Genomic DNA, 26,485 nt, shown 5'->3' with positions numbered 1-26,485 from the left:
CAAGAAAAATAGGAAGCAAGATGGGAGAAAAAAAAAGAAAGAAGCTATTGGAAGGGAAGGAGGCAGGAAGGGGGAAAAGATATGGCAGAGGTACCTCAGCGTATCCCCTATCCTAGAGAGAAACTCTGAACTTAAATATATGAGACTATAGTTACAGTCTGCCTGGATGGAAACTATTTCTGCATTTTCCTGTACATTTTCATGTACAGTGATCCTGATGTTTACAACACTTCTATTTATTTTCTGTTTATTTCTGCTTGCCTTTTGAATTGGGTGACAGTGTTTGCTGCATCAATTTGAAAGTGTGGTCATTTCCCTTGTTAACATTTATCCACTCAATGTTGCTGCTGTTTCATTAATCATTTGGTTAATATTATCTGTGGCCCAGAAGCTCAGTTAAAGATACACCATTTCTATAGACAATAAACAACATGTAACAACTGATGTAACTCAGTGAGTATGGGTAGGTAAAGTGGGCATTATTTTGTATTTGCTTTCAAACTGCAGAGCAGGCTGAACAATAGACAATAAACAAGTCATTTTGTATGACTTTTGTGGGACTTGAAAAGAATTTTGACTTAATGGAAACTGATGCTTTGTTGGGAGCCCTGCAAAAGCAGCAATAGAAGCCCCACATGGTAAGTGCCCCAACATATCTTCACAAGTGATACTGTCACATTTAACTCGAAAATTAGGTGGTCAAGGTCGACTTGTAGTGTAGAATTAATAGGTGGTATCTCACTAAGACTCTTCACCTCCTGCCTTGAGAAAACTTTTCAAGGTTTCTATGATAAAGAGAAGGACTCAAGGACCCGGAGATACCTCAAATATGTAGATGACACTGTCATCTTTTACTTAAGCTAAAGACCTTGAAGCAGTGGCGAAAGAATATAACAGAAGAGCAAAGAATCTGGATCATTATATAAAAGAAGCATATGCAAAATCACATGAGTACATACATTCAAGAGGGAAAGCAGGCTGCAAAAAAAAAAAATTAGGCATTGCAAAGGAGTGTTTGTGGAGGCCATATGGCGCACATTGTTACAAACCAGAAAGGTTCAGAAAGCAGAATAGACTCTTGTTAGAGTCTCTGCAAAGCTGAAAATGAATAGTTTTCTACATTTAAAGAATTATCTACTAGAAAGGGAAATATGATACTAGCACATGCCCAGTTTGGGCAACTATAGCAAAAGCACACATATTTAACACTGAGACAGAATAAAATTTTTGTAATAAAGCATAAAACACTTTGTGAACAAAAGGAAAACTGGTTTGTAGCAGATCAAGGTCAACACTTAGCAGGAAAAAAAATACCTAGCTTTCCTTGAAGATGTAATACATCAGAGGTGAGCCCCATGCATACCTAGGGTAAATAGCCCTTCCTGGGGGGTCAAAGAGACCTGTCAGGTCCCTTCATGAACTTATTCTTTATAAGTTTATGTGGTGAAAATAATCAAAGCACATAAAACAAAGATGTAACCCCTATGATTCTCCTATATTTTACAATAAAACTGGACCACAGTTAGATTTCTTTACACCTGCCCTTGAATTCAGAGCTAAGACAATAAGAGTACTCTAAGAGGAAGCAGATTCCTTGTTTATATACATGGGGAAAGTTTCACAGTACCTTAAAAGATCAAGATTTTTCTAGGATCTTTTAAAAAATTGAAATATTCTCTTAAAGTCAAATGAATGAGCAGATACCGAGAAAATTATCACCAAAATGAGGATCCTCTTCATGGTACATTAATCAGTAAAAACTTGCTAAGGTATCTTCTTCTATATGTCAAACATTATGCTGGGGATCAAGATGAATGAAACAGACAAGTTCCCTAGACAAGGTGTCAGTTTAGGAAAGTAAAGGGAGAAAGACAAACAAATGATGACAAATTAAATAATTGTGCAAAGAGATGTTAAGTGGATAGACTGAACTAGTAGTGTGTAACAAACAGACCCAGACTAATCAAAGGGTCAGGTAAGTGAGTATAAGTGATTGCCTTCTAAGCTGAGACCTCAAAGACAAAAAAAGAGATGTTCTAGTGGCAAGGCTGTGTAGTGTGTGTTTATGTGTGCATGCACATGTTCACACATAAGCACATTCATCTATAGGAGAGCATGGGAAAGATATGAGGAGATAACCAAGTCTAGCACTCTTTGGACAATGGAATAAAGGAGGGGTGCAAAGCAAGACCAGGGAAGGTAGCCAAGTTAGATCATTTAGGACCTTGTAGGTCAATATAAAGACTTTGAACTTCATTCTGAGTGCAATGGGAAGCTATGAACGATGGCCAGCTAAAAAAATTAATCTTGTCATTACCTGAGAGAAACTAAGGGAAGAACAAATATTTGATAAAACTCTAGCAGTTCTCTCGCTCAGTATAAGGTGCTGGAGGATGGGAATTTTATTTAATTCATCTCTTGTGTTTTACATTGTGCTTCTTAGGGGAATAGAGCAGAGCTATAACTAATCCTAAGGCAATATAAAAGAATGAGTAGATGCTCCCAGAAGTCAACATCAAGAAATGTCACAGAGGGAAATAGTTCATAGTTTCCTAGAAAGCTCTCCTGGAATAATGGGTATAGTGGTCCACAAGTACTTAGAACCTGTGAGTATTATGTCAAAGGGGTTTTGCAAGTGTGATTACCTTAAGGACTTTGTGATAAGAGATGATCCGAGAGCCTCCTAGATTACCTGGACAGGTTCTAAATCATAGCAAACATTAGAAGAGGGAGGCAGGAGAACCACAGGAGGAAAAAGGCAAGGTGACAACGAGAAGCAGGAGAAAAAAATCAATATACTTAGGTGCTGGGAGCCAAGGAGGGCAGGCTTCTAGAAACAGGAAAAAGCAAACAGATTCTCTCCAGAGGAACCAGCATGTCACATCTTGATTTTAACACTGTTACATTCACTTCAGACTTCTTAAAGTCAAATGAATGAGCAGATATCGAGAAAATTATCACCAAAATGATAATTTTGTGTTATCTTAAGTCACTAAATTTGTGATAATTTGCTATAAAAAAGTTTTTTAAAAAGTGTGATTTCAATAGACTCCAATTGAATATATGGGAAGAATATAGTTTAGTAGGGTGACTATATGTCCAAGTTATTCAGTATGATCTCAGTTTGCACCCATTATCCCAGCTTATTTATTAACAGTGCTTCCTTTGTCTTCCCCAAAAGTACCCTAATTTGTACAGATTATAAATCTGTACAAACAAAAAACTATTGTGGGAAGTGTTGTGGATAGCCAGCAGAAGTCTGAGGGTGAAAGGAACAATACATTCTCAAACGTTACGCACTGCTAAATTGCTTGGAATCAAGAGAACTGGCTGCTAGACAGATCAAGACTGGAAGGCTAGAAAGGAGTAAGATACCCATAAATCAGGATAGCCCTATTTCAAACTGGCCATTGGAGTCCATGAGATGAAGAGGGAAGGTACATGCCATCTGAAAATTTTAATACCAGCCATATAAACTATTAGCACAGATAACCTACCCAGAGTTTTAGGATGGGACCTTTTTTAAAAAAAAATTTAAGAGTAGATTTGATGTTTTCAACATGGGGGAAAATATCTCTGGATTGAGTGTATGTTAAAAGAATACTGAGCATCTAATATCCTACTTAGTTTCCTACCTTCCCTATTAGCCACGCAAAAGAACCATGTTATCAAAAGGTGGGTTGGTTGGCTTGCCCTCCTGAGTTACACCACTTTCATCCTTTGAGCAGTATTTCATGTGTTAAGAAGCAAAAATGATGCCCAAGTTTCTCCCATTTAAGGTCTTTTTTCCTTTTGCTCATACTGGCCAATCTGCCACAACCTTCCAGTCTAATCTAGCAGATCTCCTTATCACTTGCACAACACATGTCCTTTCTCCCTTGTATCATAGCTCTTATTCTTATCCACACAAAGAATACCATTTCATTTTGCTTCCACAGAATCCTACTATTCCTTTGAGGACAAGTTTACAAGTCCTTTTATGACAAAAGCAAGTTCTCTAAGTATCTGCTGCCTCCATATCCATATCAAATCATCTCTTGAGTCACTTTAGCAAGGCACTGGCACTTAATTGGTGAATTTACAAAAAGCATTGTCACTTCAGAAAAACAACCAAAAATCAAGAGGCAAACAATTAAATAATCACTTATTGTAATGGATGTTATCAAGGAATTAAACAATGCTAGAGAATATTTCGAGTATTTACTTAAACAAGGCAGTTACTAAGGAGGTGACATTTAAACTAACACCTCAAGAAGTCCTCAACCATGCAGAATCTAAGAACTATAACACTCATCACTAACAGAATGTCAAAGTTAGAAGCAGATTCATAAAATTTGGTTTAACTACCTCAAGAGAAAAGGAAGGGGTACTCCAAAACACAGAGCAACTTTATTAAGTGCTGTAGTTTAGATATGAGGTATCCCCCAAAAGCTCATGTGTTAGACAACGCAAGAAAGTTTAGAGGTATATGATTTGGTTATGAGAGCTTTAACCTAGTTGATGCATTGATCTGCTTGAATGGATTCACTAGATGGGAACTTTAGGCAGGTAGGTTATGGCTAGATGAAGTGGGTCACCGTGGCCATGACTTTGGGGTATATATTTCAACCCTGGTAAGTGGCACTCTCTCTCTCTGCTTCCTTGGTGTCATGTCCTGAGCTGCTTTCCTCCTCCATACCTTTCCACCATGATATCCTGCCTCACCTCAAGTTCAGAGCAATGAACAGTCTATGGACTGAAACTTCAGAAACCATGAGCCTCAAATAAAACTTTTTCTCCTCTAAAATTATTCTTGTCATGTCTTTTGATCACAGTGGCAAAAAAAACCTAAAAGTGCAGATGTAATACTGTACATCATTAGATGAATCTTAACAACTAATAACTTGGGACTCCTCATTTGCAGTGCAAAATTTGGTTCATACATCACCTCCATTAATCATTTTCTAAGAATATTTGATGAGCAAAACAACTATACTGTACTTTTCTATGCCTACAAATGTACATATATAAAAGGTGTTCAATGTCTACCAATTATGGGTCAATTTTTTCCCCATAACGTGGCCATGTCTTGCTCCTATTTTATAGGCACTTCCACTGTTGCACACACAGTACTGAGTTGTTGTTAAACATTGTTATATAGAAAATATCATGGTATCCATGCTTCTGCTCAGTGGAGAAATACTTCTTTAAGCTCACATCCGGTGTGGAGTCACTCTTCTCACTACTTGGAACACTGTCTTTTTTTGTTGGTCCAGCTTAGCCAGAACATAAAGGCAGCTGGCCAGGAAACAGGACACACACACTGTCCACTGCCAGGCAATTCCATATTTTCCTAGTGAGCCCTATGTCTCTTTCCTCCCTATAACTATTTAAGCTTTCTCATCAAATTGCCTTCTGAGCCACTCCCAACAAGTTCCTAACTCCTCAAACTTCACAAGAACATAAAAGCTATCAGTTGAGAACATCCCATCTTTTCCAACTCCAAATCTTCCCGTCTCTTCTGTCTGCCCTCCCCTCCTTCTCCTTTTCTCTTTTCTCCACCCATTCCATCTTCCTTTTAATTAATTGAGGACAGTCCTTCCTCTTGCCAAAGCCCGGCCTTACATGTTGGTTCTGGATCCCATCCTCCAGTCTTCTCACCTTTTCCAGGATTCCCTTCTTCAGTTACACCCTCTGTCAACAGAATCTTCAAATCCTCCCACCCTATAAAATCATTACATCGAGCGTTGAAACCCACTCTGGTAACTACCATTGCCTCCACAAGCCCATGGACACCTATATTCACCTCTAGTTTCCACATCACGTCTATGTCTCTTTTAAACTCAGCATCTTAAACAAAAACAAAAACTATAGAAGGCATTTCCACCATCTTTCTTCCCATTCTCTTTTCCCTTTTCTTAAAACCTCATAATAATAAAACTATTTTTCTGCTTGTATAAAATATATAGTGGTTTTTACAAAGCAAACCACGAATTAAACTGCAAGGAAGAAGACAAAAATAGTCTGAAACCCCACCTTCCTGAGATAACCACCATTAATATTTGGGACACATTTTCGCATTCTGCAATTCTTGTGTGTAAGCCCTCTCATACCAATAATTTCACATATATGGTATCATATTTCATTATTGTCATCTTTCTAAAATGATGTGCATTTTTTATGTCCCACCCCTTTAAAATGTCAATATACCCTAATTATGGTAGCTAATATTAACCACCTGATCTAAATCCTTATTACAAGTCTTCCTGTTCATATAGTTGCTTGCAAAGATACAGTGATACAGTACGTAGGGTTTCTGAATCTGTATAAACCCTGGATAATAGTACATAGCAAAGATTTTTCCAACTTAACTGATATACACCAAATTGATTTTTTGATGACTGTATAATGTCACATTATAGACGTGCAATGCAAATTATATGACACCCCTCTGGTTCTAGGCATTCACTTGTTTTTCAGATTGTGGGAACCAATTGTTTCTTGCTGCTTTGAAAATGATGCAATCTAATTGTTCTTGCACGTATATCCTTACACACTGGATCCTTTATTTGTTTGATAATACTGGTTTGGTGGTTATATATGCACCATTTTTAAGGTATCATCAGACTCATTTCTAAATTGGCTAAAATTTATCAGAAATATATGATAATAACCTGCATTCTTCAGCTCTCACTATAGAAGGAGTTTAAATAACAATAATTAAAATACTATATTCCAGGCATAATTCTGAACTTGCTACACATATTAACTCATGCAATGGAGACTCGGCAGGATTAAGGAATTTCCCCAAGGATACACAGTTTTAAATGAAGAAGCAGGGAGTCAATCCTAGACTATCTGGTTTCATAGCTCTTGTTCTTAATCTTGCGCTACTTTGCTTTAATTTTTTGCCAGCAAAAAATGGTACAAAAATGATATGTTTTCTTCCTTTAATTCCATTTTTTCCTGAATACTAAAGTGATAGAGTCAGGTTTTTATTTCCAATTTAGGTATGTTCTTCAAAGAATTATTTATTTATGTTTATGTTAAGGATTCAATTGAGCTGCCTTTACATAAAGCCCAAATAAGAGTAATATAATTTTTCTTTGACATAAGAACAACCTGAGCTGCTTTAGACATTCCCTTTCTCCCTCCTTGAAACATGAACTCATCTCCCTACTCACAAAGTAGCTACAGAACCCCCATCAATCAGAGAAGAAAGAAAGTGCAAAAGGCCAAAATCACTTTCTCAGAAGTCCACAGAGCGATTTGTGCTTCTATCTCCAGGGCCAAGACCATGTGGCAAGGACCCTCCAGCTGTAGAGGAAGCTCCTTAGTTGAATCTTGGCTGCACTAAATGAGATTAGTGCTCTAATAGTAAGAAAGAGAGAAAGGACATTGGGTAGACCATCTGAACATTAGAATAATATTATTTGCTCATTTTTTCCATTGAGTTGTCTTCTTATTATGAATTAATAAAATATCTTTCTCTATGTAGGTATTAATTCTTTACTTGTCACCTGTTTTGCATACATTTCCTTTATACCTGTCTTGTCTACTGACTTATATACTCATTCAAGAATTATTCAGCAAGTCTCTTCTATGTGCTAGGCATTGCTCTATTCTGGGGACTAGGAATACAATGGAAAATAGAACCAATGAAAATTCTTGGTGCATAGATATGGTGGAAAAATATAGGAAAAAAGTAAAATGCAGAGTATGTTAAGTAGTAATGACTGATGAAAAATAAATCAAGAAAGGAGAGCAGAGAGCAGAGATATAATTCAGTGGTCAAGTCCAGTTACGGAAAGAATGACATTTTAGAAGAACCTGAAGAGATGAGGGAATATTTGAGTCATCAAAGTACCACAGGAAGAGATTTCTAGGAAGAGGGTTTTAGACAGCAAAGAGAGTAATAGGAGATATATTCCAATAGGTAAAAATAAATTCAGTAAGAGTGTTGAATGAAAGCTTATATAGCAATGAATTTTATTTTTACTCTTATTGATATGGACACCCATTGGAGTTGTTAAATGGCCTGAAATAAGTTTTACTTACTTGTACTTATGAGGATTACAGGGTTTTTATTTATAAGGATTACTCTGATTTATTTGTTGAGAACAAATTATAGTAAAAATACAGAGATGTTTATCATGACCAATCTGTTCTCTCTAGCCCTAATCTAATATAGTGGTCACCGTATCATGAGCATGGTCCTGTGTAAACACACATACACACAGATATACATACATGTACCTGAAAAAAGGTTTTACAAATAATATCTTTATTGTAGAAAATTCTTCTTAGTCTAAGCTATCTCTTTATCTAAAATGGCTGGCTATTCTTCCTTAAATTTACCACATAAAATACTCATGATTGCGATCCACAGTTTGAAAAAGCCACCAGTTTAGTATGCTTTTTAGTTTTGAGATAGAATTAAATAATAATAGCTAATGTATTTCAAAACATAAGAACAAGAAACTGTGCCAAGTACTTTACCTGGTTTATTTCATCGAATTGTTAAGATAACCCTAAAAGTTAAGTGCTACTCCAGATTGTAGAGGACAACATTGAGTAGAACTGTTCGTTGGTTTGCTACAGTTCTGTACACACAATATAGCCATATCATTCTACATGCAGTGCTGATAATTGCTATACCCTATTATCTCCTACCTCACCTCTGAAAACAGAGTAAATGTATCTTGAAAAATCACAATTCCAATATGTGTGGTTTACTAGGCCTTATTAAGGCTCTTTTTTCCCATGCTCCCACCATCTCCATAACCTTTCTAGCAATTATACCACTTAGGAGGAGCTGCCTGCTCCCTTGTGGTGCTTGTGATTCTCTTTTAGTATTGCCTGTTCTATATTTCTTCAGACATTAACTAGTGTCTTTTGTTTTCCTGTATGATCTGCTACCTCAAGATGATACTGAATTCTTACCTTTTCTCATGACCTTTCTGATAAATTCCTGATGCTAATTGGCTAATTATTTCCTATTCAGTATTTCCAATTCAGTTTCCTGTAAAAAGGAATCTGATTGCTTCAATTCCTCTTCTCACAGCTAGCAGTGACATCGATTTTTGTTTATTCCTGCAGCCAGACAAACGTTCATCGTGCATTATGATTGTTGCAACACTTACCACACATGTGATCTCCTACCTACATTTTTCTCTCCCTTATTAGCTTGTAAACTGTGCCAAAGCAATAGGTACTCGTTGTACTTGATTAAAAGGGTAGAAACATTTATAGTGGACATGAATTTAAAGGAGTGAACTTTTTGATAAACCATAACTAGGAGAAGAGAGAGAAGTATAATGAAGTCATAGAAAATTTAGGGGAAAAAAAAGCAATAGAGAAGCTATATAGATATTTTTCAACCTCTAATAACAAGAAAGTCTCCAGAAAGAGCACATAAAAGTTAAGGTCATGTAAGTAGCCCTAACCAGAGATCTTACATATGACCTCAACCCTCTTTAAGAATAAGAAAGGAAAGTTGGGGGCAAAGGAGTTTTGTCCAAGCAAGAGCACAGAGTGAATAATGGAGAACTGTATTTTCCCTAAGCTCAAACTGCAAAAAAACAAGTATTAGATGAATTCAATATTCTGGAAACACTCAGAAAAGCAACATTCATCAATTTGAACAGCACTTTTAAGATAATTAATAAATTTTGAGTCAAATGCTCATTTTCACATCGTTGTCTGATTTGAGTTACAAAAGTCTAGGAAACATGGTGCGCTCTGGGGAAGACAAACGGTTAAAATGTAAATCATGTACCAGACTGTTAAAAAGTTGACTCTCCTGGCCCAACCTCACATCTTAAATAAGAACTTCCAAGACCTAGGGAAGTTTAATAGGATAAAATGGGACTGTGGCTGCCCTGTATCTTACTTATGCACTCTTTGAAGTTCAAGCAAAGGTGAGGCCTGCTGTGTAAAAAGTTCAAACCAAGAATTATAGAAGGAAACCATTGCTGTTGCCACCTGTTCTGACTAGTATGAAAAAAAAATCAAACTGATTTTGTAGAACTAAATTTCAGATGATACTGACTGTAATCTAATATAACTCACTATATTTGTTTTTTTCTGATATTACAGGATAATATAATATTCCATTGCAATATTATTAGATTAAATCTGCTTCTCATTGAATCAATCACCTAGAAAAATGTGTAATGGAAATATAAAAAGTCTAAATTTAGGAAACATTTTGACTATTCCTTTTTTGTTAAAAAAAATCAAATGACTTTCCTTTATACATCCTGATTTTTTGCCCTAAATTTCTCATGAGTTTACATAAGAATAATTAAGTTAACTGAACATTTTAAAAAGCTTTATTCAGTAGGTCCCTTAATCATCTGTCAGTTCCTTGCTTGTTTTGCCTGTTTTCACATTTGCTTATTATGCAAATTTTGTCTGTTGAAGGCTATACAGGGTTTCCAAGGACAGAACTGCCCCTGTGTTGGTTTGTCTTATCACTATATTCTTTGCCATTCTGATTGTACTTCTGTTGAACAACTGCATGGGCTGACCTAAGAATCTCTTGTTTTTCCTACTCTTTTTATGAGCATAGAGTATTGGGAAATCCACATTTCTTATGTTTGAAACCTGTCAATTTTTCAGTATTTTTTATGATATATGTTTAAAACATATATCAGATTTTTATGATTGATCATTGAATCCTCCTTCAGGATCTAATTGATCATTGGCTCGCCTTCAAAGTTTATACAGGCAGTGATGGCTCATAAGCTGATTCTCTAGAGGTTAATAAATATGATAGTGTAGTTCATATAAGGGCTTTTGTTTCATCTTGAATAAACTGCACTGGCCACATACTTTAATATAAATAGTGGAAAGTCAAATTTGCTAATTTCAAGTAAGAAATCCTAAAGTGTAACAATGCATAGTTTTCTTTTTCTAGAAGATGACTTTTCTTCCAAACCCTTCAGTTAGCTACCTTGAATTATATATATATAATCGATATATATATATATATATATATATAATCGATATATATATATATATTATATATTATATGTGTGTGTATATATATATATATATATATATATATATATATATATATATTCGACATGTGAAACTTGAAAGACTTACACTTTCTTTATAAGTAGAATATTCTATATCATCATTTCGAATTTAAAATTATCATTACACAATTCAGATGGAATGATAACTGTTTGGCATCAGGTCTTTTATTGCAACACAACCATCTACATAACCTAGGGTTGCTGAAGACTCCACTGGAAGCTCAGTTCAAGCTTCAGGTAAAGATTGTGAACAGCACTGAAGCCAAAATATGCTAATTAAAAGAGGTGGAGGCTTTGTGTGTGATGAAAGTATAAAACGTGCCCCAAGTCAAGAGCATTAAGAAGCACCCCATCTCTATCATGATAAGCATAAAGTAAAGAATAAAGGAAGATTAATGGATCAGTCTTCATTTTCAAAAACTCATTGCCTTGAGAGCAGTTATTAGGACTTGGGAATCCAAAGGAAATATATCCTACATTACTGCATATGATATAACATGGAAAAAATTTCGAATGGCCAAAAACATATTGGACATGCATTGTTAATTAGAGTTATACACAAGCATGACAAAGTTCTAGGGACCACAGTCACTGTTTTAAGTCACTGATTTTATGAGGTCTAAAAAGACTTAGAAAAGAGTTTTCGATGACAGGTTGAAAGAAGCCAAAGAGAAGAAAGAGAAGGAGGGCTTGCCATCTACAGAGATTAGGTGTCAAGAATTAGTTACCATGTTTGGAATGCTGCACACATTTGTTTGGCAAAAAATATAAAATGTCTCATAGAAGACGTTCACAACACAACAATAAGAAAAAAGTAAGGAGGTCTGAGTGGGAGCTACATTCCTATAGGGACATGAATTTTGGAATTGAAGAGACAAAAACAGGGCCTAGCACTCCATAAAAATATGTTCAATGGGTGGAGGAAAGAAACTAACATTGGTGAACTGCCTGCCACATGACAGGTACTGTATTGGATACATTCACCTGCATTACCTGATTTTATTTTTCAATTCTAAAATTCAGGGATTATTCCATTGCTGCAGATGAGGAAATTGAAGAATAAGGAGGACAGATCCAAGACCAAAGACCTAGAAACTGAGAAAACAAGGATGTAAGTAAAGAGTTAACTAATGTCTTGTTCTTTTTTTAAATTAACACTTTAACTATACCTTCAAATCCTAATTAAAAGAAAATGGTTTCTGGTAGAAATGAAGGCAGCATGGTAGGTGGAACATGCCCTTCTGAAGAACTTACTCAAGAGCTGAATGGGCCTCCCCATTCCACTGTTCTCTATTCTCTGCCATCTGTAGATTGGACTTGCTGTTCTCCGTGGGCTGTGACCACAACTGGCCTTTTGCATGTTTATTTGCTTAGGAGAAGTCATTGTCTTGTGGTCACTGACCTAGCTCATTTGCAAATATTACAGAGAGTCTTTGAGGCATCTTCTTTAGGGTGGTCAGCCAGCAAGGCCAATTGTATCATGTGTTATTTATCAAAACAAAATTATATGGCTAGCAAAAAACAGCATACAAATTATAGAGAGATGCTTATATCTTTAGGCCAATACCCATAGTGCACTGTTTTCCTTCTGAAAAACAGGTATTTATTCACATCACATTATTCTGTGAAATAAAAAAAGAATCTGGAATTTATAAACTAATTGACTGGAAATAATTATAGACAATGAAGTAATGATGCCTATTTGTTTATGCTTTTCCATATGTAACCTGACCTACATGTTTAAAAATGTAAACTTATTTTAGCATTTATTTGTAAGTATACCATTATTTATGTTTCTGTCAAGTGATTTTTTTAGTGTAGTGTACTTTTTCTTTTTTGTTAAAATTATTGACAAAGTAATTCTTACATGAAGACAAAAGACAGAGTACATATATGTCAAGTGTCCCGTTTGCTTGTCTGTGACATTTTTAAAGTATCATTACTCTACATGTGTGCCATAACACATTAATCATTCACCATTAAATATATAGATCTGTCACATGATGGCAGATTTGGTAAATCCATTCATGCCCATTTCCTTATCATAGTGTGACCTCATGAACAAAGACTAACAGAAGATTTTTAGGCAAGCACCATTTCCAAGAACACCAGTGTTTATTGCCACCAAGCAGGTACAGTATAAACAATGGCAACAAATATACTAATCTTCCATGTACACTCAAACCACTCGGAATGGGTCTGTACAATAGAAATTTTATCATTTTGTTCTGAAAAAATGAACTAGCAAACAAATGACTTGAAGAATCATTCCTAGAGACAGAACACTGTTCCTCTTTGTTCATTATCTCTAAATACAATTATTCTTGTGCCATGTACGTTACTTCCATTGTACAAAATTGAATTGAAACAATTCCTGCCCTCAAAGAGTTTATAGATTGGTGAAAGAGAAAGATAATAGACAATTTTAATACAATATATTGTGCAATATAAAGTAGTTATGCAGAGCCATGTGGTAAAAGTACATCCCTTTCTCCAAATACCCATTTTGCATCCACTGATTCATATGGTGGCTAAAGAAATTCTGACGAGATAAAGCAACTTGAGCTGCATTTACAATTGGTGTTTAGTCTTATCTGAATGTTGAGGGGAAGCCAAAATCTTGAGTAGGTATTAAAATATCCCCAGAGGAAGGAATGTATCATATGGACAACTATTTGGAAGAGTGAGCAGATTCCACTGGTAAGAGTATCAGGGGGGAGGAATGGCTTAAAGTAAAACATTGTGCCTGCTACTATTCAGACTCGGCAAATGTAGTGGTATGTGTGTGCCTTAGACAAAGGAGGATCCTTGATCAAGTGAAATAAGTCCATAGGCTATGCAGCAAGTCAGAGCCCCAGCAAACTTCCTGTAAACACCTCTCAGTGAGAGTAAACCCAGAGAAGGGACAGTTCTCTGCTCACCGTAGCCGGGACTGCTAAGTAGCTGAAACCAACCCAGGTCCTTGTGGCACTAGGAAGGTAGTTTTAGTGGCCATGAACTCAGAGCAGTCAAAACCAGTTCTCTAGATCACTAGAGATGAGCCCAGAGCAATATCATGAAGTTTGTGTACTCTATGAGGAGTTTGTACTTCATCCCAAAGGCTTTTGAAGGATTTCAGTAAGGACACAGTTTATGTGTTAGGACACTTGGTTGGTGGTTTTGAGAACGGAATGGAATGAACTAAGGCCTGAATGTCTATGCCTGGCCTGTATTAGCCAGGTGACACAGCATGGCCCTTTGCTATCTTGGCACAGATAAACCAAGATAACACAAACAGATTTCAGAGGGGAAAAAAATGAGTTCATTCACCAGGGATGTCCCAACCAGGAGATACATGGAACCATTAGAGGATCACATTGAGCAATGAAAACATGACTTATAAAAATTTTAAATGTCTGTTTGTGGGAGGAGTTGAGGAAAATAGCACAATGGTTTAGAAATTGTGTTTAAAAGAAAGATTGCAATAACCACACACATTTGGAAATTCCTACAAAAAAGAAAAATTATATATTACATTTTAACCTTTAAATGTCACCAGAAAGCAATCATTACAGTAAGTAGATTATTCAAGAAATGAATTAAACACCTAAACAATGGTTTCTCAAGAAATAGCCAGGACAGTGACCCATTTGGAAGACCATAAGTTGTATATAAAATACCCCAAACTGCATAAGACCTCTGATCACCAAAGCCTTCACCTTGTGAATCACTCTTACTCATTTAAGTTCTGCGAATTTTCACATAAAGCAGTCCTTTCCAATGAATAGTATGGGCTTGAAAATAAAGGAACACACTTTTGAAAATATTTTCTTGTGATTCATTCCTTTCCACAAACTACAACTACTTTATCTCAATCTTTGAGATGATGAAATATGCACGTTGCCAAAGACTCAGAAGGTCTTAGCCATAGTTAAGACAAGTTAAGATGCTACTTGTGTGACACTAAAATGCAATCCATGGATTCAGTGAGCGTAGCACTAAGAAAAATTTCAAAAGGTAAAATACAGATTTTTAGATTTCCACATCATTCTAGCTTCATGGAGGTTGTTGAAATGAAAAACTTCCATCTATATTTCAATAAAAATATTCAGTTTTCAGTTACTTATTAGGTCAAATATTCTAGTAATCTTATATTTCTCTATAACTTGTTTATCAGGGGAAGTATTAACAATATTAAGCATAGGGATACCCAAATGAAAATTATGCCCTCAATCCATCAGGAGTTTTATTGAGTCTAGATCCATTTTCATGACAACATTAAAAAAAAAATTCTGTGACCTGCCTTGCATCTGCTGTTTTAAAATAACTTCACAATAATGTACGATTTCTATTCTTATTTTGTTGAAACCACTGGCATTTTCCCAACCCGTAAACAAAAACAGCATTCTAGAAACCACGAGACATCAAGTATGCAATTTCCTTCCCTAATACTTGGTCTAAAAGAAAGACTACACTTGCACATTTACTGTAACCATTGTACATGCCTTCATATTCTACCACCATCTAGTTAAATTCATTTTTAATGAGTCACATCATGAAGCACTATGTATTTTTGTTGCTAAATTTATTAACATATACTTATGGGAATATAGTTATACAGTTCTCCTTGTGGTGTTTGTGCTTGGACTAATTTTTGCTAATTTTCTTTTGTTTTTCCAAAGAATATTTTTGTCTCTAAACCACAAGAATTACCTTTGATGTTGTTATCAAGAAAGAATTCAAGCATTTTGGTATTCTTAGGAATTTATGCTTAATATGTATTATCCATACACTTGGTTTAGTCCCACGCATCAGCAACAGAGGGCAACAGGTATAATGAATGTAGCATGGCAATAGGTTAACACTTAGATTCAGGATCTGTAGTGTATAACAATGAAGCAAATGGATCCATGTTTCCAGCGAGGATAAGAACACAGTAATGAAGGCAACAAGAGACAACAGAAATAAATTAAGCTTTGATTTAGTTTGAATCAGAGTTTTATGGAAAGTTATTTAACCTCTCAAAATATCTTTCTTCTGATGGTAAGAGGATTAAGTAAAATAAGCTTGAAAAGTGCTTATTCTTGGGCACATTAAAAAAAGAACATTAAATAAAAGCTACAAGTTAATAATTTTATTATACATATCCATGAGTATTTTATATGTAAAGCTATATGTATTCATACCATGTAATGCAAGTGTATATACATATAAAACAAGCTGTACTGGCACTCACAAAAGTCTACAGTGGAGCAGAATTATGTGAAGACCTGAGTTAGATAAAGTATAGAAAGACCTTATTTTCCTATTAAGGTCAGTGATATACATGCATCATTGCTAAATAGGAAATTGGAAATTTGTTCAATGTCAAGAAAAGCCATTTAGCCACTGATGATTCACATTTTTCCTGAGCAGTCTGGCAGGAAACTGGTATATCAGTTGTTGGCAAATTTGAATGGTATTAAATTGAACAGGTAAAAAATAGGCTTGTGAATTAACCAAATTAAATTTGCAATACATATTTCCGAATAGCATAGACCAAGGAATACTGATGTAATTTACAGAAAGTACAAGGATTCATAGCACAATCATCCTTTCCAAAATCAAACCTCTAGGGCATTTCAGAACCCTTCACCCACTCAGACAACAGTGTGTGGCTATGGGCTGCATGGCCTTTGAGCCTCATACCAGTCTCCTCATACCAGTCATTGGTCCTCATTCTGTCAGAAAATTGATAAGGTAAGGCAGAATTCCACGTAGATAGGTCTAATAAACTATGTATGTTTCTGTTCACTTATTTTATAAATACTATTCCATTTCCAGTTCCATGTTCACTGCCATCTTGATTCTGAGTCAGATCTCCACTTTGATTTCTAGTTTTTGATTATGTCCTACATCTCTTATGTCTTGACTTTCTCTGATTCACTTTTTTCCAGGCTTCACTGGGTGGTTGTAACTGAATCTCTAATTCTGTTTCCCTCCCCCATTCTCCATTCCCTTCCATTTCTCTAGTGATGCAGAAACATCTACACAGCATTCCAGGTACCTACACTGTAGTGTAGCAAGGATTTATTCCAACATTCTAATCACTGAGCAAGAGAAGGGAATCCCTATTATGCTTCTCAGAATGAAATTATGCTGTTCAGTCCAAGGGAATATGAGTTAGTTCTCAAAGAGGAACTGCTTGTGCTGCATGAACATTTTCAGAGAGATATTTTTTACTTTTGTGTGTTCAACATAACAACCAAAATACAATTTCAGGGGAGGTAGGAAGAACCTGGAGTTGCCTCTCTTAGATGATGACTTTTTTAGTTTTTCCACAAATCCAAGTAAAATCAAAATATAACTAATTTAGAATACTAAACTAACTCCAAAGTCTTGACTGGATCCTTCAGCAAAATTAGACCTCCTGGGCACAGGCCCAAGAGACAAGCTGATGTCCTGATGTTTCAAAAACAGTAACAAAGAGAAATGAGGTTTCCAACCACCAGTCTTTTTTTCCATTTTAAACACACAAGTCTTGTAGTACTGATTTTAACCATGGCAAACCCATCCTCAGCCCACAGTCTGGATATCACTGGAAGATACAGGCCCTGTCAGACTAGCTCTTCTCCATGTCTGGGATGAATGGTGATTTTATTTCCAAAGTGTTCTCTATTTTTATACTGCACTTCTACAACCTCCTAAAATGTTCATAGCTATGAGCCTTTGAATCCATTCATTTCTTTATTACAGTGTTCCTAAATGGAGAGTGTAGGAGATGCCCTTTCCAAAGCCAGCCACTACCCTTGAAAATATTATTTTTGCTCTCTCATGGGAAAAAGTGTCAAAAGTTCAGGTTGGACCCATGCTACATGGCAAACACTTAATTGTCTCTTAGCAGGGACAGAGTTTTCCTTCACTCTCTCCTGCCTCATGTTGCTCTTTTACATCTGCTCCCTTCTCCCATCCAAATTTCAGGATTTATTGGAGTAGATAAGGCCATCTACTTCATCAGTGTATTTCTTCTCTACATCCTTATGGGCCTGGCATCCAACCAAACCCAGGGTAGACCCAGAAAAGAGTCATTGTTCTTTCACACAATGAGCTTCATAGGAAGAGTAACAGAGAGGAGTTGACATTTTTCCTAAATAGAAAAAACAGAAGAAGAATAAGCAGATTTGTGTTGGAGTCATGTTGCCATGGACTCATATATAATATGTTTCTATAATTGTTCTCCCAAACCTAGAAAACAAAAGGAGTTTGCAGTCCTAGGTAGGAGGGGTAGAAAAAATACTTCCTCCTCACAAAATATTAATGGAAATGAAATAGAGACCAACAACATGGAAGCCCTGAGATACAGGTGTGCACCTCCAAACACAAAGGGTAATGCTATAGAACAGGAAGCATAGACATCTTGGGCTACTCCCAAATACCTGCCAAGTCATGTGTTCTCCTAGCAAAACTATTCTCTAAGAATAAATTCAAGCTCAACTTAAGAAATAGGGCCTAACCACAGTAGCAAGAAGAAGGAGCTGAGAAACACATTTGTTGTATAGCAGGCAAAGATTGCTATCTCGGAGCAATGGGAGACAATATCATCAGGCAGAGCGGCAAAGCCAAGGAGACCAACCATAACAGCTTCTGGGTATTTTCCCAGGTGAACAAGAAAGGCACAAAATGTATGAAGTCTTGTTCTTACATGAGGAAAGAGCTCTTTGCTTTTTTATTCAATTTTCAACAGATATTCACACTGAATGTTAGGTCTGTAAGACATACCAAGGTCTGCTTAAATAAGTTGCTTTTAGCACGAAGCAGAGAAACTTTGACTTTAACATCACTGTTACATTCCTTTCCCGGTGTGTTAATTTCACAGTTGTCTTTACATGTTTCTAAATGTTTCTCCACTGCTAGGGAGAACCCATGGGAAAGGAATCCTACATGATAATGGACAAATTCCCAGTGCAGGCCACACCATACATACAATTTATAAATGCAGGGAGCAGAGATATATCAGTCCTAAGTATGTGTCCACAAAGGTGGGGTCAACACTCTACCTTAAAAAAATGCCCAAATCTGTTTCCACAGCCAGTGCATGCGTTTAATACTGAAAATGAGAAATAGAAAGGGTCCCCTGTTGAATATTAGTCTATAAAACCAGACAAAAACAATATGTATGTGATAGCATCTATTTATATTTATTTATAAAAATATTGAAATTTTTATTTTTAATAAAACAAATACACTTTTAATTGTATCAAAGTAAATTACTCATGCCTATAATGCCATTCTTGATCAATTCATGGTGTCCATTTCTCTTACCAGTCCCCAAGTGTATTAATTATGATTAGATGGATGGGTGGGCAGATATGGACAGATGGATGATTAGCTATGATTAATTATATATTTTCTCTCTAACATTTATTTCTTTAAAATTCCAAACCTTCCACTGTTGTCTTAAATATATTCTTTGATATCTTCAAAGACCATTTATTTTATTTTCTTTAAAGAACTTTGATTTCTTTATTTCTTCTCTTTAATTTTCAAGTTTATTTCTTCCACCCTTGCCCAATGCATCCAATATATTTGGGATTCTGTAGCTCCTAAAGCACGGCACATGGAATCTCAATTGTACCTTCCACTACCTAGATTTTAATTCATATCTCTAATGCATACATTGCCTTTTTCTCTGCTTTTTTTGAGTCCTACCAACAAAAATTAAAGCACTTATCCCAGAAGCTTCCTTCCTCCACTAATGCTTCAGTTTGATTTTCCACTGTCAAATGATGAAGTAATAATTATCATTTAATCATTCAAGAAATTTGTGTTGATGTTGGGGCCTAGAGAGCCAAGGCAGGGAAGCTCTCTCATGCTGAATGTCAACTAGGAGCTAAGCAATATGAAGGCAGTCCCCAGCCAGGGTAGAAAACAGAAAACCAGCATATGGATCATAGATTTTAAAAGGCTAAGATTCTAGAATAAATGGAATGTTGTCCAAAAAAAAAAAAAAAAAAAAAAAAGAGGAGATGACCTAGCGGTTAAGAGTAGGATCCTGGCAACCATCTGCTAGGGTTTGTCCACCTGCCTAGGATACTTATTAGGAATATGACCTTAAGTAGTTTACTTACTATTTCAATCTGCTCTAATTTCCTCTATAAAATGGGTATAATAGAGTTAATGAGAGAAGCAAATTCATCAAATCATATGAAGTGCTTAGAATAGTGCTAGTATATAGTAAGTGCTAAATAAATGTTAAAGCCATTATTATCATTATTATTAAGGATACCACTTTTGAAGGAAGAACAAAAAGGAAAACATAGGATCAAGAAAGAACACAGGAAAGCTCAGAATGAGGAGGATGAGAGAATCTGGCACTTTTGATAGTTGCTTTCTGACACTATGTTGTGTTTAATTTGAATCTATGCCCTGCCCCCTCACCCAAGATATGAAGAGAAAATCATAAACAAAAAAACCAAAACAATCTGTGAATAGCAAACCTATTAATTGTTCTTTCCCATGAACTTTTTTCCAGCAACTTTTTAAAAACTAAGAGCAATGTTCCATTTTCTTCTATGACATATTAGAGATATGTTCATTTCTGTAGTAGCTTACATTATCTTCACAATAAAGGCTACAATGTTAACCTCTTCCGGTAAGTGCCTCCAAAATGGACTTCTTTCCTCAAAGTACTATCCCAGCTTCTGAATATCCCTCTCCTTTGAAATCTTATTTTTCTAAACAGATACTGGAGAATTTATTAATTTTCTAATACATTACCTTATTCTAGAAACTCTGTCACCTAATGTAAAACAACAAGATTTTTGTTTTCACAAGATCTGTTCTGAGGGAGACCTAAATCCTCATGCTTCTTCAGTCTCTCTTACCTGATCATTCTGTTCTGTCCTAGTCCTCTCTATTCTACTCTCTTTTATTCAAAAAATATTTTGTTGCCTTCATTCAATTCACCCCTTTAATCTAATCTTACTTAAACTTTCATTTCCACATTTTTTTGCATTCATTTTACTGATATTTATTGTGGACCTACTATTGTGTATTCTAGTACTGGTACAACTGCTACAGTTTGAATATGAGGTGTCCTCCAAAAGCTCCTGTGTTAATGGAGGAATATTCAGAGGTAAAATGATTAGATTATGAGAGCTGTAGCCTAATCAGTTTAAATGGACTAAGTTGGTGATAAATGTAGGCAGGTGGGGCGTGGCTAGAGGAGGTGCATAACTGGTGGTTGCCATGCAAGGCTTCATCTTCCCTGTGGACCCTTTCCCTTGCTCTGTTTGCTTGATGGCTGCCATGAGCCAAGCAGATTTCCTCCACTGCCACCGTTCTGCCATGAGGTTCTGCTCACCTGGGGCCTAGAGCAATGAAATCAGCCAACCATGGTCTGAACCGCAAACCATGAACCCAAAGTAAACTTTGCCTCCTCTAAGTTGTTCTTGTCAGGTATTTTGTTCACAGCAGTGAAAATCTGACTAACATAAGAACAGAGAACAAAAATCAACAACATCCCTTTCCCACATGGCTTATATTTTAGTTGGAAAAGGCAAACACCAAATGAACACATAAGTAAATAATGTGAAGGTGGTAATAGGTTTTAAAGGAAAATTAAGCAGACTAACAGGATACAATCTGGAGGTAGAACTATCTAGAAAGCTTGGTTAGAGGGCCTTTCTGATAAGATGACATTACAGAAGATGCCTGAATAAAGACAGGGAATAAAAGATACAAAAATCTGACTCATTATCCTGGGGAGCAGGCTAGGCATCAGCATTTTTAACATCTAGAAAATGACCTAACTTCTGTGAGCCTCGGTTTCTTTTTCTGTTAAATAATGATGCTGGCAATACCATTGCTTCAAAGGTTGTCTGTTAAAGATTATAAAAGGACCTAGTGCAGTAATGGTTGTTGTTAATTTCTCACACAGCTATGGAATTTTGTTGACTGTCAATAGGATACAACCATATTACGTGCTGAGAACTGTGTAAAAAGCATTTTAGAGTTTATAGCAAATTATGCCAAACTGATAATAAGAGAAGGCAGCATAATGAGTTGAGAGGATTACAAGTTTAAGAAACAAATCTCTGAGCCTCAATACTCTAATTTCTTGGATATGACATCTTGGGAAAGTTATACAATCCCTCTAAATCTCAGTTTCATTGTCTGTATAATGGGTTGTATTACAGATTAAATAAGTCAAAATATTAAAAAAAAGCCTATCACAATCCTTGACCTAAAAAAAAAGTTGGTTTCTCTCTCCATAGCTTTTTCCACACTTACTTAGGTAAAGTAGCACCATTTGTTCATATAATTTTATGCACAGAATTAAACATACTACCTTTTAAATGTATAATATTTCCAATGTTTTCCATAGTCACAATAAACTTGAGGTTACTGGTATTTTGCAGGAAGACAGAAAAGATAGGGGCTTGTGATCAAGTATTTCTGCCAAATACCCAAAAAGTTTTTAAAAGGAGAAGCCTGTTATGGATTTTTTTCATGAAAATACAATATCTTCCTGCTGAAGAAAGTTTATCTATCAGGAGTTTTTTTCATTATTCTATTATTTTATTCTATTATTTTTTCTATTTCTATTTGTATTCTATTATTTATTCTATTTATACTATTATTCTATTATCTCCTTGTTCTTTTTTTTTTATTATTAAGTCAAAAGTGGAGAAGTTCTTGGAAACAGTTGATGGTTTCCATATTAATAATTCCCAATCTCACCAAAACAACAACAAATAAAGAGTTTTGAAATCGCTAACAAATTATTGCATCATGTATTTATTAAAGATTAAAAAGACCAATGTGTCCAAAATCAATTTAAGAGAATAACTAAAGATAAAAGCATCAGATGAAATGGCACCTCTTTGAGGAAATGGTTTATAACAGGAAACAAGTATTACAAAAGACAGAAGGGAGACAAGTAAGGAAAGCAGGGAAAAATTATCAAGATGCATGATGACAGGGTCTTGAACTACCATCTTATAACGAAGGTTTTATTCTGAGGAAATTCCTTTTCTAAGATGGAGAAGACTATGAAGAAGTAGTCAGCTGGTTGGTTGGTCTTGGAGGGTAGAATGGAAGCCTGTTAGGCATCCAAGTAGTATATGGCCAGTAAATAAAAAGTGGAATACATGTGTCAGGAGATTGGGGAAGTGGTCCTGGTTGGAAATATAAATCTGGGATTGTCCATAGTAGAGATAGCACTTAAATCCTGAGATATGAGATAAAGCTAAAAAGTGAGTGTAGAAAGAGGTGTTAGGCCGAAGAGCTTTGACTCAAGAAGATGAGACAATTAACAAAGAAACACAGAATGAGCTGTCCACGGATTAGGAGGACAACCAGAGAGTCTAGGTTCTAAAAGTAATGCAAAAGAAACACTTAAGGAGGAAATAGTGGTCTGTGAGGAAAAAAGAATGAAAAGAATGCTTCTTCTATGACAATCAAGATGAAGGCTGAAGACTGACCATTAGACTTAGCAGTATGGAAGTTATTGGTGACTTTAGAAGAGAGTATCAGACCAGGCTTGATGGTACACACCTATAATCCTTGCTAGTGGGGAGGCTGAGGCAGGATGATTGCAAGTTCATGAAACCCTGTCTCAAACTAAAATTTAAAAAGGCCTGGGGATGAGTCCAGTAGTACAGTGCTTCCTAGTTCTGTGAAACCCTGGGTTCAACTCCCAATACTGGAGAGAGAGAGAGAGAGAGAGAGAGAGAGAGAGAGAGAGCACATTGGTGGAGAGTAGTGGGAAAGGAGAGAAGGAAGTCAGGGAGGTATCAGGCAAAGAACCCCTAGAAGGGCTTTGCTCTAAAATGGACCAAGAAATGGAGAGACTGCTGGTTGGAGAAATGGGGTAAAAAGGAACAGGAAAAATGACAACATGGAAAGAAAAAATTTAATGACCAGAAAAGAGATGAAGCAACTGCTGAGGTGGTATCCAGTGTGTCAGAAGTGAGGGATTCTCGGAACCAAATGAAGGAGCTAGTCTCGTGTAGAGTGAGCAGAGCCCAGTCCTTGCAACAGCAGGAGGGGGCTGAACTGGCATAGGGGCAAGGCAGAGGCTGAATGCAGAAAGTCAGTCCCAAACATGTCATGCTATCGATAGTTCTTGGTCTCTGAGAGACAGCTATGAACAGCTACAAAAAGCCAAAGCAGTCGCATAGGCAGTCAGTGTGAACTTACAAGGTGTAGTCCTTTGACAAGACCTTGCCTTTCTTGTGGAAGGGGTCCTTAAAACTCCTTAAAACTGCTACCCAAGTTGATTCTGTTAGTGATGGGATGAGTGGAGGGATGAGAAAGGGGATAGAAGATAGTGCAGAAGGCCACACACAATCTTAAATTCAATACTTTATCCCCATTAAATATAAGCTGCTCATAAGCTTCAGTGGGGGACACATAATTTCTGTAAAAACTCTGTGGTTCTTCTTCCTAAATGTAAATCATGGTTATTCTACACTCTGCTCTCTGGGAATTCTAGAAGCAAAGAAAGAAGCTTGAGGTATAGTAATATAAAAATCTGTGTATTAAAAAAATTGTATCCTGAGCTCCAAGAAGAAAATAGTAGGAAGAGATCACTAAAAAGTATAAATTTACCCAGCTACAATGCATTTTTATAAAATTTTATTAACATCCTCAGGAATCCAAATGCCCGCTTTGAGACTTAAATGAGATTTCTTTTATTCAATTACGGCTATATGTGCTTTAAAGATGAACTATGAATTCTTTTTAAACTAAATGCCTTGATAAAATAATGAATATTAAATACATCTCAGAGCCACAGAAAGGACTTATCACAAGAGTCTCTTTGTGGCAGCTGAGGAGTGCCCCCTACAGGCTGACGTGCACAACGCAAGCAGATGATGAGCAAAGAGCAAAGCTGAGGTTTCTCCGGAAGGCATTATTATCAAAGAAAGGTAAGAAAGCTCTGCAGAGGAAATGTGACGTTAAAGCCTAGGACATATGCACGCAACATGTATTCATATTTTTACTATTTTGTGAACAGCAATAAATGAAAATATTTGCATGTTTTTCCTCTAACTACCACCACGTATTGCCTCCAACTAGTGAAAACACAATGCTTTAATAAAATGTATTTTTGTTCTTTGGTTACCTCACATTAATATTTAACTATATGTGACAATAATAGTAAAAATAAATACACTTTATTCTGTTATGCAAAAAAAACCTGAATCTAGGATCATAAATGATTTGCATCTGATGTTAGTAACATAAAAAGAAAATGCAACATATTCATTAAAATGAAGTTAGATGAGTTCTAGTTTAAGGTTTTATTTATTTCTTTTTGTAAAGATTCCACAGAGAAGACTTGCTTCTATGAATGTTATAGTTTAGAATGTTAATGATTTTAAAAATAAAAATCACAAGAAGGCATGAAAAACATATCCTATGGTTATCAATAAAATTTTAAATAATACATAAATTTATACATAAATATGTCATAATCTATTACTATAGTAATATTCAATTTTATACACTGTGTAAAATATATTACAATAATATTTAAGAGAAATTTTTATAGTATGTTGGCTAATCAAAGTTTTAGAATTCCACATATAATAATAAATTCCAGTTTAATTTTCTATTTATAAGAGAAAAGAGAAGCAAAATTTATACTAAGACCTTTAAAAATTTTTAATGGAAAGATTTGAGTACTAATATTAGTGTACTCTAAATATACTAATGTATTTGGTGTCTGTAACTATGAAATTAAACTCTAAAATTACATAAGTGCTTAGCAATGGACAAAGTAGTATTTATCTAAATTAACAGCTTTTACATGATCTTTGAATAAATGCAGATCTTTGGAAAACAGTGTTCAACATCATAAAATATTCATTTAGACTCAATTTCTCACATATATTTATGAAATATACATAAATGATGTGATTAAATTGATAAATTATACTTATAAGTATTTTCAAAAAGAATGTTTTTCACATTCAGAGGTGATTAAGGTCATGGTTTGGTGATTTGTTTTTCTCATGGAATTTAAGATACAACATAATATTTATATATATTGCTTCTAATGTTTTTAATTGTGTAATGATTTTATTATAAAATATATTCTTTCCTGTAGATAATGAAAGATAGTGTACTTAAGAAAATCTTCTTGATATGTTACTCTTCCTAAGTATTCTGGTTATTGAATCAATATATCACAATTGTCTCTTCTTTTCACCTTATAATAATATATATGTGGCGCATTCAGATGTCAAAATGCAGCATTTGTGGAAATGCCTGCTTACAAAACATTACTGTGTAGGCCCCACAAATGTACATTTATATTTAATTAACCTTTCAAATCCACTCACCCACATTATATAATCCTTCCCAAAATGCAGCTTAAAATGAAAATTATACTTTTAGAAGTATGAAATAAAATATTTCAACATTATAATCATTTCTTAATTTTTAATTCCAAAAATGAGTAGAAAAGAAAGAATGAAATAATAAAATTAAAG

General features: G+C 35.4%; 1 long non-coding RNA gene across 2 annotated transcripts in view; it reads left to right on the top strand.

Annotated features, from left to right (window-relative positions):
- LOC125618169 overlaps positions 1 to 26,485 on the top strand; it is a 154,357-nt gene that overhangs the window by 37,039 nt on the left and 90,833 nt on the right. For both annotated transcript variants that reach the window (XR_007349426.1, XR_007349427.1), the window contains exon 2: positions 12,048 to 12,135. This is a non-coding gene — a long non-coding RNA (uncharacterized LOC125618169). The remainder of the gene's footprint in view (positions 1 to 12,047; positions 12,136 to 26,485) is intronic.

The sequence above is a fragment of the Marmota marmota genome, unplaced genomic scaffold (assembly GCF_001458135.2).
Source record: "Marmota marmota marmota unplaced genomic scaffold, marMar, whole genome shotgun sequence".
Taxonomy (NCBI): Eukaryota; Metazoa; Chordata; class Mammalia; order Rodentia; family Sciuridae; genus Marmota; species Marmota marmota.
Note: the sequence above shows the minus strand (reverse complement) of the source record. Positions and strands in the feature narration are given on the sequence as shown.